Source organism: Marmota monax, unplaced genomic scaffold, assembly GCF_021218885.2.
Source record: "Marmota monax isolate L192 unplaced genomic scaffold, Marmota_monax_Labrador192_F-V1.1 WCK01_AAM20220418_F8-fsc00316, whole genome shotgun sequence".
NCBI lineage: Eukaryota > Metazoa > Chordata > Mammalia > Rodentia > Sciuridae > Marmota > Marmota monax.
The window spans coordinates 1,120,517-1,129,773 of NW_026693064.1; the positions used below are offsets into that span (position 1 = coordinate 1,120,517).

The 9,257-nt window shown below is 32.7% G+C and overlaps 1 pseudogene; it reads left to right on the plus strand.

The window, feature by feature from the left end:
* Positions 1 to 3,962, plus strand: part of LOC124098933 (SAP domain-containing ribonucleoprotein-like) — a 29,010-nt pseudogene extending 25,048 nt beyond the window's left edge.
* The last annotated feature ends 5,295 nt before the right edge of the window (positions 3,963 to 9,257 follow it).

Sequence of the window (9,257 nt, forward strand, 5' to 3'; positions counted from 1 at the left end):
AATCTGGGATTAGCTCTTGTGACACTGATATACTTGAACCAACTCTCATAAGCCAATTGTGCACACCCTCTGTCAACTCTACATTCAGTGATGTCATGTTGATAGTTTGCAATTGACCTTGGTGGGAATATTTACAGCCCTGGAATCTGGACAAGATTACAAATCACAGCTATTTCCCCCCACTTTGAAAACAAGTTGTTCAAAAAATTTCAGGACACCTTTGTAGCTGTATCACAGACAGAAGAGACAGGTAAATGCAGTTGGCACTTATCTTCTCCATTAGTAGCACTCTTTCTGGTCTGGTGTGTTGAAAGAAAATTGCATAGTATAGAGTGTAATTTTTTTTTTTTTTGGAAGAGGGTACCAGGAAATGAACTCAGGGGTACTCAACTACTGAGCCATACCCCAGCCCTATTTTGTATTTTATTAGAGACAGGGTCTCACTGATTTGCTTAGTACCTCACTTTTGCTGAGGCTGGCTTTGAACTCAAGATCCTCCTGTCTCAGCCTCCCAAACCACTGGGATTACAGGCATGTACCACTGCGCCAGCTTACAGTCTTAATTTCCATATAAGGTAAGACTGAAAATGAAAGCTCATTGTGCCATGAAAATCAGACCAAATTCTGCTTGAGTGCCCACCTATTTAAAATATTGCATCATATTAACATTGACAGGTTCATAATCTAATTTGATCCCACTATTCCATTGCACTACTCTTTTCATTATAGAACTTCTACTAATCTTCTACCTGGACTACTAAAAATTCTTGAAATTTTTCATAACATCATTCAAGAAAGTCTATAATCATGAACATTAGACCTATGTCCTACTCCTTTACAAACTATCTCCTCAGCAACTTTGTTGTTATTCAACTGAGAAACATCTAAAGCTTTCAAAATGTAATTACCACAAAATCATTTAACATTTAACATTTTACCCAGTCTTACCACAGTTTTCCTGAGCTAGTTAAAAGGCACCTTAGGAAGTATTTTTCAATGATTTCTTTCTTTCATTTTATTTTCACAGTGTTTTTAATATTTCCCTTGCTTTGAAGAAAAATGTGGAGCTCTTTGTCAAGAAAAATGGTTTATAATTACAGTTTAAAAATGTGAAGACATGCTTAAAAGCTACATTTCTTTTGTTTCAATTTATATTATCTCTTATTTATAATCACAAATATACAGATGGAAAAGATTCTATTAATTCATTAATAAAGCTGTTTTTCTTCTCTTTTAATCCCATCCACCTGATATATTTAATTTTGATAGTACCATTTCATAATTAGAGATTTTTGTGACTCTCAGAGTTTTGTGTAGTCATAACATAAATATACACTTTTCTTCAAAAATATCTCTTTTTTTAAAAAAAATCTATATATTTTTATAGTGCTAGGTAAGCACTCTTAATACTGAGCTACATCCCCAGACACATTTTCTTACTACTAGATGAAAATTTTACCTCTCTGTGCTTCAAGATAGTTAAAGCAAAACTTCTCTAAACCATACCCATATTCAGAAAAATCCAAAAATCTTTAAACATGCTTATCTAAAAATCACACATTTCTTCTGATGGTAATGTAATAAATCTTGCTTTATCTAATTTAGAGACTTCTACAAGCACACTTTGGACTGAAGTAGATATTAGTGAAATAATTGTTTAGTGATACACTCTATGAGCCAACACTATGATGTAAATATAAAAAAAACTGAAATCCACTCATCAGACTGCTAACTAATATTGCATAATTTAGTGGTGATAGTATTCTGGATACCAATGATAATGAGGACAATTCAGTGGAAATGCTAAGTACCAATTTAAATGAAAATTTATAATTTGGCATGGCAGTCTTATCTTTTACTCAAGCAATTTTCCACTTCTTTTTTTTTTATCCCCTGTTTACTAAGAAGACAAATAATGTGTTAACTTACAACATTTTTAAAAGAGAGGGGGTGTAACTTTTAACTAGTATGAGCTGTTTACCTACAATTCTACTTAATGGGGATAAGGGTTGGGAAAAACTAGAGTCTTATGTACATTTCTCATGCTTAGTGATTTTTCTATTGTTTATTCAAATGTGTTTGTCCTATATTGTTACCACTAAATAAAAACTAATCACTTCATGATAATGCAAAATCATGTGTATTTTCTTAAGTGAGGAATTAAAGGGAAGTCAAGGCAATTCAATTCTAAACAATCTTAGTCTTATTTTGTTAATGTGTCAATGAGTATAATCTCCAAATAAAAGCAGTGATCCTATGTAGGGGACAGAAACCCTGCACCTCCCTGCACATGCCCTCTCACACACGCCTGCTCACTTGTAGACAGGGGAGCACTCATATCCAGGACTGGCCTATCTGGGATATAGCCCAGCACTTGTGGCCTTCTTGGCTTTCCCAGTGAAGGTTGCTTAAAGGAAGCAGTTATAGGATGGGAAAGACATCAGGAAAGGGAAGAGAGAAGGATAGGAGGCCACCACTCATTTTTTCCACTCCTATATTTTATCTGAGTGTATATGTTCACCTTTGTTAGTGTTTTCCGCTCTTATATTATGTTCCTTTCACTAGTTCAGAAAGCACTTGAGCCCAATAATTATAAACATGTCTGGAAATTAATGAGAGTTTTCTTTTTTGTTGTTTTTATTTTGCAGCAGCTATTGTTAAACATGAACAATAGTAATATTGTTATAAATCTTGGATTTTACTCACCTGAAAATTCATGCTCCAGTACCTAGCAAATATTGGTTGCCCTCACCTGGCATTTAAAGAAAGAGCTGCTTTTAAAATTGTTTTTCCAAATTTATACTTTATTTTTTAACAGAAAAAGGGGTATATTAAAGCACTTAGTATATGTTTGCTAGAGGAATTTGTATTTGTGTCTGCTATGCTATTATTAATATGAGCTATTCACTTCCCAGATTTAAAATGATGTTACAGAGATTTTTTTACTAGTTTTAATATTACACATTTGCATAAATCATTAATACATTGTCAGGCTTTTTAAATTAAAAGCAATGTTTCCATCTGGGGGAAATAGATGAAATTTTGCTACATTTTTCTTTCAAATTTCAATTTTGCCACCAATTTCTAAAACTTTTTACCTTTTAAAACTGTAACTTTAACTAGCAAACTGGAAGGGTAACAAGCTGGCAACAGAATTGGTGGAACTCCGTAAGCTGAAGCTTGCTGAACTAAAGCAAGAATGTCTTGCTCCTGGTTTGGGACGAAGGGAATAAAACAATCATATCAACAGGTTCCAGACATATGGTAAAGATCATGCCCAAGAGGAGGTGAAAGAAAAAGATACACTGGAAGATAAAACAGAGGAAGAAGAACCAAAACCCATGGAACTGTTGGCAAAGAGAAAGGACTCCCTAAAAAAATTGTTGATGTGGCAGAAGAGAAGAAGATGCTAAAAATTACATCTGAAATACCACAGAGAGAGAATGAAGAAGAGGGCTGAAGGATTCAATGTACCTGTGAGATTGGAGAGTGGGAGAGCTGATCAGAATTTCTTCAGTTCCATCACAAATCTGTCATCTAATAAGCTAAAGCAAATAGCACAAATACTTGGTTTAAATGTCTCTCCAATCTCTAGAAAGTCTAAAGATGAGTAGAAGCTGAAAAAGAGGAAGAAGTAAGTGGTACTTCTCACAAGCTCAGAAGATACAAGGCAAAGAAGAAGAAAAGAGCATAGTGTTTTAGGACTGGGTGATTAAAAGTTCTTGATGCTTTCTGTTCCCCAGCGGTCCCCTGTTCTCTGATTTTTCTTGGTCACATATGTACTTAAATGCACAGTCATATCTCTGTGTTCTGCCTTGCAATGAGGGAGCATGTACCCATAGGTACAACTGTGAACTTATACAGCAATTTCTCATACTGTTCTTCCAACTCTCAGGTTGTTGTGTTTTTGTTTTTAATAATTTTTCTGGTTAAAAAAAACAGAAAATATTTTTAAAATTGGAATTCTGTAGCCATTGAACACCACCTCCCCATTCCCAACCACCTAGTGAAAGTAGAAGGGTGGTGGTTTCTGTTTCCGCTACTTTAGATACCTCATATCTGAATCATACATATTTGTCATTGTGATTTGCTTATTTTGTTTAGCATAGTGTCCTCCAGGTTCCTCTATGATGTGGCACCTCAGGCTCTCCTTCTATAAAAATTGAATGGTATTGCATTGTTTGCACCTACCGCATTTTTTTGTCTTTTCTGTAGATGGACATTTGGGTTGCTTACAATTTGGGGCTATTGTTAATTATTTTGCCATGAACATGGATGTGCAAATATCTCTTTGAGCACTGCTTTCAATAATTTTGGATATATATGTAGCAGTAGAGTTGCTATAATATGGTGATTGCATTTTTAATTTTTTGAAGAAATCTCATATTGCTTTCCATGGTGGCTACTCCATTTTACCTTCCTACTACCTACAGGGCACTAGTGGTCTACATTTGATATATCCTCACTGGTAATTGTTTTCTGTTATTTTTTTTGTTTTGTTTTGTATTTTTTTAATATAGTATTCATCATGAAGAGTAGGAAGTTAACTCTAATTGTGGTTTTCGTTTACTTTAATCATGAGTGACAACAAGGATCTTCTTAGATGTTTGTTGCTCATTTGCATGTTCTCTTTGGGAAAAAGTCTACTTAAGTCTTTTGACAGGATTATTTGGGTATGATGTTGTGTGGTTGTAGGAGTTCTTTATATATTCTGGATATTAATTCCTTATGAGATATGTAACATGAAAATATTTTCCCTCATCCACATGGATTGTCTTTTCATACTGTGGATTACTTTTTTTTGGCTATGCAAAAAGCTTTTTTGTTTGACATCATTCCATCCACTTTTGCTTTTGTTGCCTGTGGTTTTGATGTCAAGTGCATAATATGTTGAGTGAAGTGTTCTTTAAGAAAAAAAGAAACTAGCAGGAATCAGTTCAGGAAATGTATGAAAGAAAGTATAAGAAAATGCCTTTTTGGACAAAAGGTAAAGGAATTGAATATTTATGTATTGGAGAGCATCAAAGAGAAGAAGAAAGACTGAAAAAAAGATGAAAACTCTGTACATACAGAAGATGTTGTCTTTTAGAATCAGTAGTGAAGAAATATTTGATAGTCTTATTTAAAGTATTGGGCATATTAGTGATGTGTACATGGAAGCTCCGGGGTATATAGCTATGTTTTTATTTTCTTTATTTAATATACCAAAGTTATCTTTCATTAAGTTGTAGAATGAGTACAAGAAAGAGGGTAAACTGTTCAGCCTAGTCTCTAGTGTTTCCAACCTCAATATAAGAATCTTACAATATTTTCAAAAATAACTTATTTAGAAATAATCCATTCCCTTAGTTTCAATCATAATGATGATGTTGTCAAATTTACTTAGTGATCAGAATAGGGGTAGCAGTCATCTCAGCGAAAATGGAGGTAGGATTATGAATATCTTAGAATTACTTTCCAATTGTGGCATCCTTTAATTTCTGAACCAAAACCAAAACATTTTAAAAGTTTACGGGGTCACAGATGATTTTAGATTTTACTGCTTAAGCATAGAGCTCAAAATTTGGCCTGTTATTTGAGTAGCTGCATCTGTGTGCCAACTTGATTTGACCTCATCAGAGGGTGACTGAGTGATCTGTGTTCGTGTCAGTAATTACAGCTTTTAGCAGACATTTTTTTTTTTTTTTTTTTTGCAATGGACTATTTAGCAAACAGCAATGAGCAGAGAGGGCCACCTGCTGAGACAAGCCAAGCTCAAGTTAAAAAGGCACTGGGTGGATCAAATACTAATTTTTATAGGGAGATCTGGTTCCTTGAATTTTGGTATAACTCTACTAATCCCTACATAAAAATTGTTATTTATATAATGAATTGAGCAGTCTTTTGTCCTAGCAAAGAATAAAAAGACCAATAAGACATGATTCATTCCCTTAGGGAGGATAGATATAAATAGAAATAAATAGAAGTAAGTAGTAACAAGTAGTGAAACGAGGCAGATATAATTTAGGGAGACAACCCTCTCATAAGAAACTAAGAAAAGACACTGAAAACTAAATTTCTATGTTAAGTGTGCTTGCAATAAAAAAAAAAACTTTAATAGAGCATTTATCTAAAAGATTATTTCTATATTATATATTAAAATTTGTAATAATATATTAATATTACAAAAATTTGTAATATTAATATAACTCTAGCATCCCAAAGTCACATGTATCTGAATATGTGTCCCTTATTAATATGTATAATTTTGTTTTCTGTATCATATAAAATATTAAATAAAATAAGTTACTATAAAATGGCAAGACTAAAATTGCAGATTACAAACCATTAAACAGTTTTCAGCAAGAATGCTTCAGTTTTCACTAATTGAACTGTGAGAGCAAGCTGGACTATTGTGGAAGAGGAAGTAGGAAGATTCCAAAAATAATAATAAAAAAAACTAAGAATAAAACCACATTAAAACCCAGCAATCCTACTGTAGACATTTATCCAAAAGAAACAAAATCAGTAAATGGAAGAGACATTTGGACTCCTATGTTTATTATAGCACTATTCACAATAGTCAAGAAATTGGATCAATATAGGTGTCCCTTGATGGCTGAATGGGGAAAGAATAAAAACACACACAAACACACACATACACACAGTATAAATTCAAGAAAATAATAAAATTCTATCATTTGCAGCAACAGAGATGGAATTCATGTTTAGTGAAATACAGTAGGCACTATAAGAAAAATACTATATATTCTTTTTTATTTGTTTTAATTAGTTACACATGACAGTACAATGATCTTGACATATCATACATTTGAATCAGATGGGGTATAATTTCTCATTTTTCTGAGTGTACAGGTTGCAGAATCACATTGGTCATGCGGTCACGTATATACACACAGCAATAATAAAGTCTATTTTATTTTTCTGACTTCCTTTCCCCCCTTCCCCTCCCCTCATGTGATCTAAAAAGCTGATCTCGAAGTAGAGAATAAAACAGAGGCTACCAAAGTTAGTAAAAAGTATGAGAGAGGAAGGAATAGTATACTGAGAAGCTGAGAGGTAAAGTTGGGACAAAAACAAAGTAATAAGTAATCGATAATCTACTTGATTGCCTCACCATATTCGTCTATTTCACACTGTGTGTATGTATATATGTATATACACACACACATACACAATAAACATAAAGGTAAGCTTATAATAGGAACCACTTTCCAAGAAGTCTTTTAATTAGTTAATTTGTTTGTTTATATGTGTATTTATTTATTTTCTGTTTTGGCCATGAAAGTTTTATTGTTTCATTCATCACAAAAACTTATTATAAATAGTTTTCAGTTTACTAAGGCAGTAGTGTCTTGATTGTGTTTAAAAATACATTGAATGCTTCTTACTTTTATCCTCATAGAAATTGTCATACAATTTCTTACAGTTTGTCGGAAGTACAGTTTTGGAAATGCTTTTTCAGTAAGCGTTATAAATTACTAGAAAACCAAAATATTTTAAAATTAATGTGATAAATAAATTAACTTGGACATGCAGATACTTGATCTACTAAAATATTTTTTGGCAAATATCCTCACATGTTAAATGGTTATATTATTACTTCTAGAACTCTAGAAAATTATTCAATATTTGAAGTTTTGGCTTATTGAGTGGTTGCATAATTCTTAGTATATATTACTCCTCAAACATTAATAATGTCACTGAACATTTTAGCGGCTTAGGTCTTCATTTTTCTTTAAGTAAGATGCAGTAAGTAAGGCAGAAATGGTACCTTGATTCATTTTCCATGTCTTTTCCTAGTAATCTATTCTTTGGGTATTTCACATAGACATATGATCTTTATCGGTTTGCTTCAATGTAAAGTTTCAGATTTTTAATTTGGATTTAATAAAACTTTTGTGATCAAATTTACCTAAATTTTGCTTTCTGGCTTTTGAGGTTTGCTATCTGGTTAAAGAAAGTAGTTTACTTACAAATGAAACTTGTAAATAAATTCATGCAGATGTTCTTTTTGCCATATTTCTATTGGTGCATTATAATTGTACATAATGATGACGATTCTTTGTTACACATTTGTATATTCACACAATATATCAATATAGTTTGCCTAACATAATTCCTCAGTGTTTCCCTATCCCTGATCTCTACACCTATTCTACTGATCTACCTTTTCTTTCTTATCTATTTTGCCTCTAGCTTCTAAATATTGAAGAAAACATGACCCTTGACCTTCAGAGTTTGGCTTATTTTGCTTAATGTAATTCTCTCAATTTCCATTTTCCTACAAATGACATAATTTCATTCTTTGTTATGGCTGAGTAAAACTCCATTGTGTGTGTGTGTGTGTGTGTGTGTATTTCACATTTTCTTTCTCCATTTATTCACTCATGAACACCTAGACTAGTACCATAGGTTGCCTATTGTGGATTGTGCCACTATAAACATGTGTATGCATAAATTACTATGGCATGCCAACTTGTTAATTCTTTAGATAAGTAGCAGTAGTATAGCTGGGTCATATGGTGATTTCATTCTTAATCTTTTGAGGAAACTCCATGCTGATTTAAATAGTGGTTGTACTAATTTACAATCCCACCAAGAGTGTGAAAGTGTTCCTTTTTCTCCATATCCTTTCCAGCAATTATTATTGTATGAATTCTTGATGACTGCCATTCTGACTGGTATGAGTTGACATCTTTGCATTTGTTATTACATTTCCCTAAATGTTAATTATATTGAACCTTTTTTTCCCATGTATTTGATTGCATTTGAATTTTTTTCTTTTAAGTATTTTCTGGTTAGTTCATTTTCACCATTCATTAATTGAAATATTTGTTTTTCTGGGGTTAAGTTTCTTTTGAGTTCTTTATCTGTTCTGAATATCAATCTTCTGTCAGAAGAATGAGCTAGCAAACATTTTCTCTCATTCAGTAGGTTCTCTTATCTTATTCTTAATAATTTCCTTCTCTCTGCAGAAGCCTTTTTAATTTGATGCCATCCCATTAGTTATTTGTATTATTTCCTGAGCTTTAGGGATCCTGCTGAGGAAGTTGTGGCCTGAGCTTCTTTCTATGTTAGTGTGTTGATTCTATATTTTCTTCTAGGAGTTTCTGGTATAATTCCTAAGTCTTCAATCCATTTTCAGTTGACATTTGTACAAGGTGACAGACAAGGTTCTAGTTTAGTTCTTCTGCAGATGGATATCCAGTTTTCCCAGTATTGTTTGTTAAAATGCTAAAATGCTATTTTTTTTC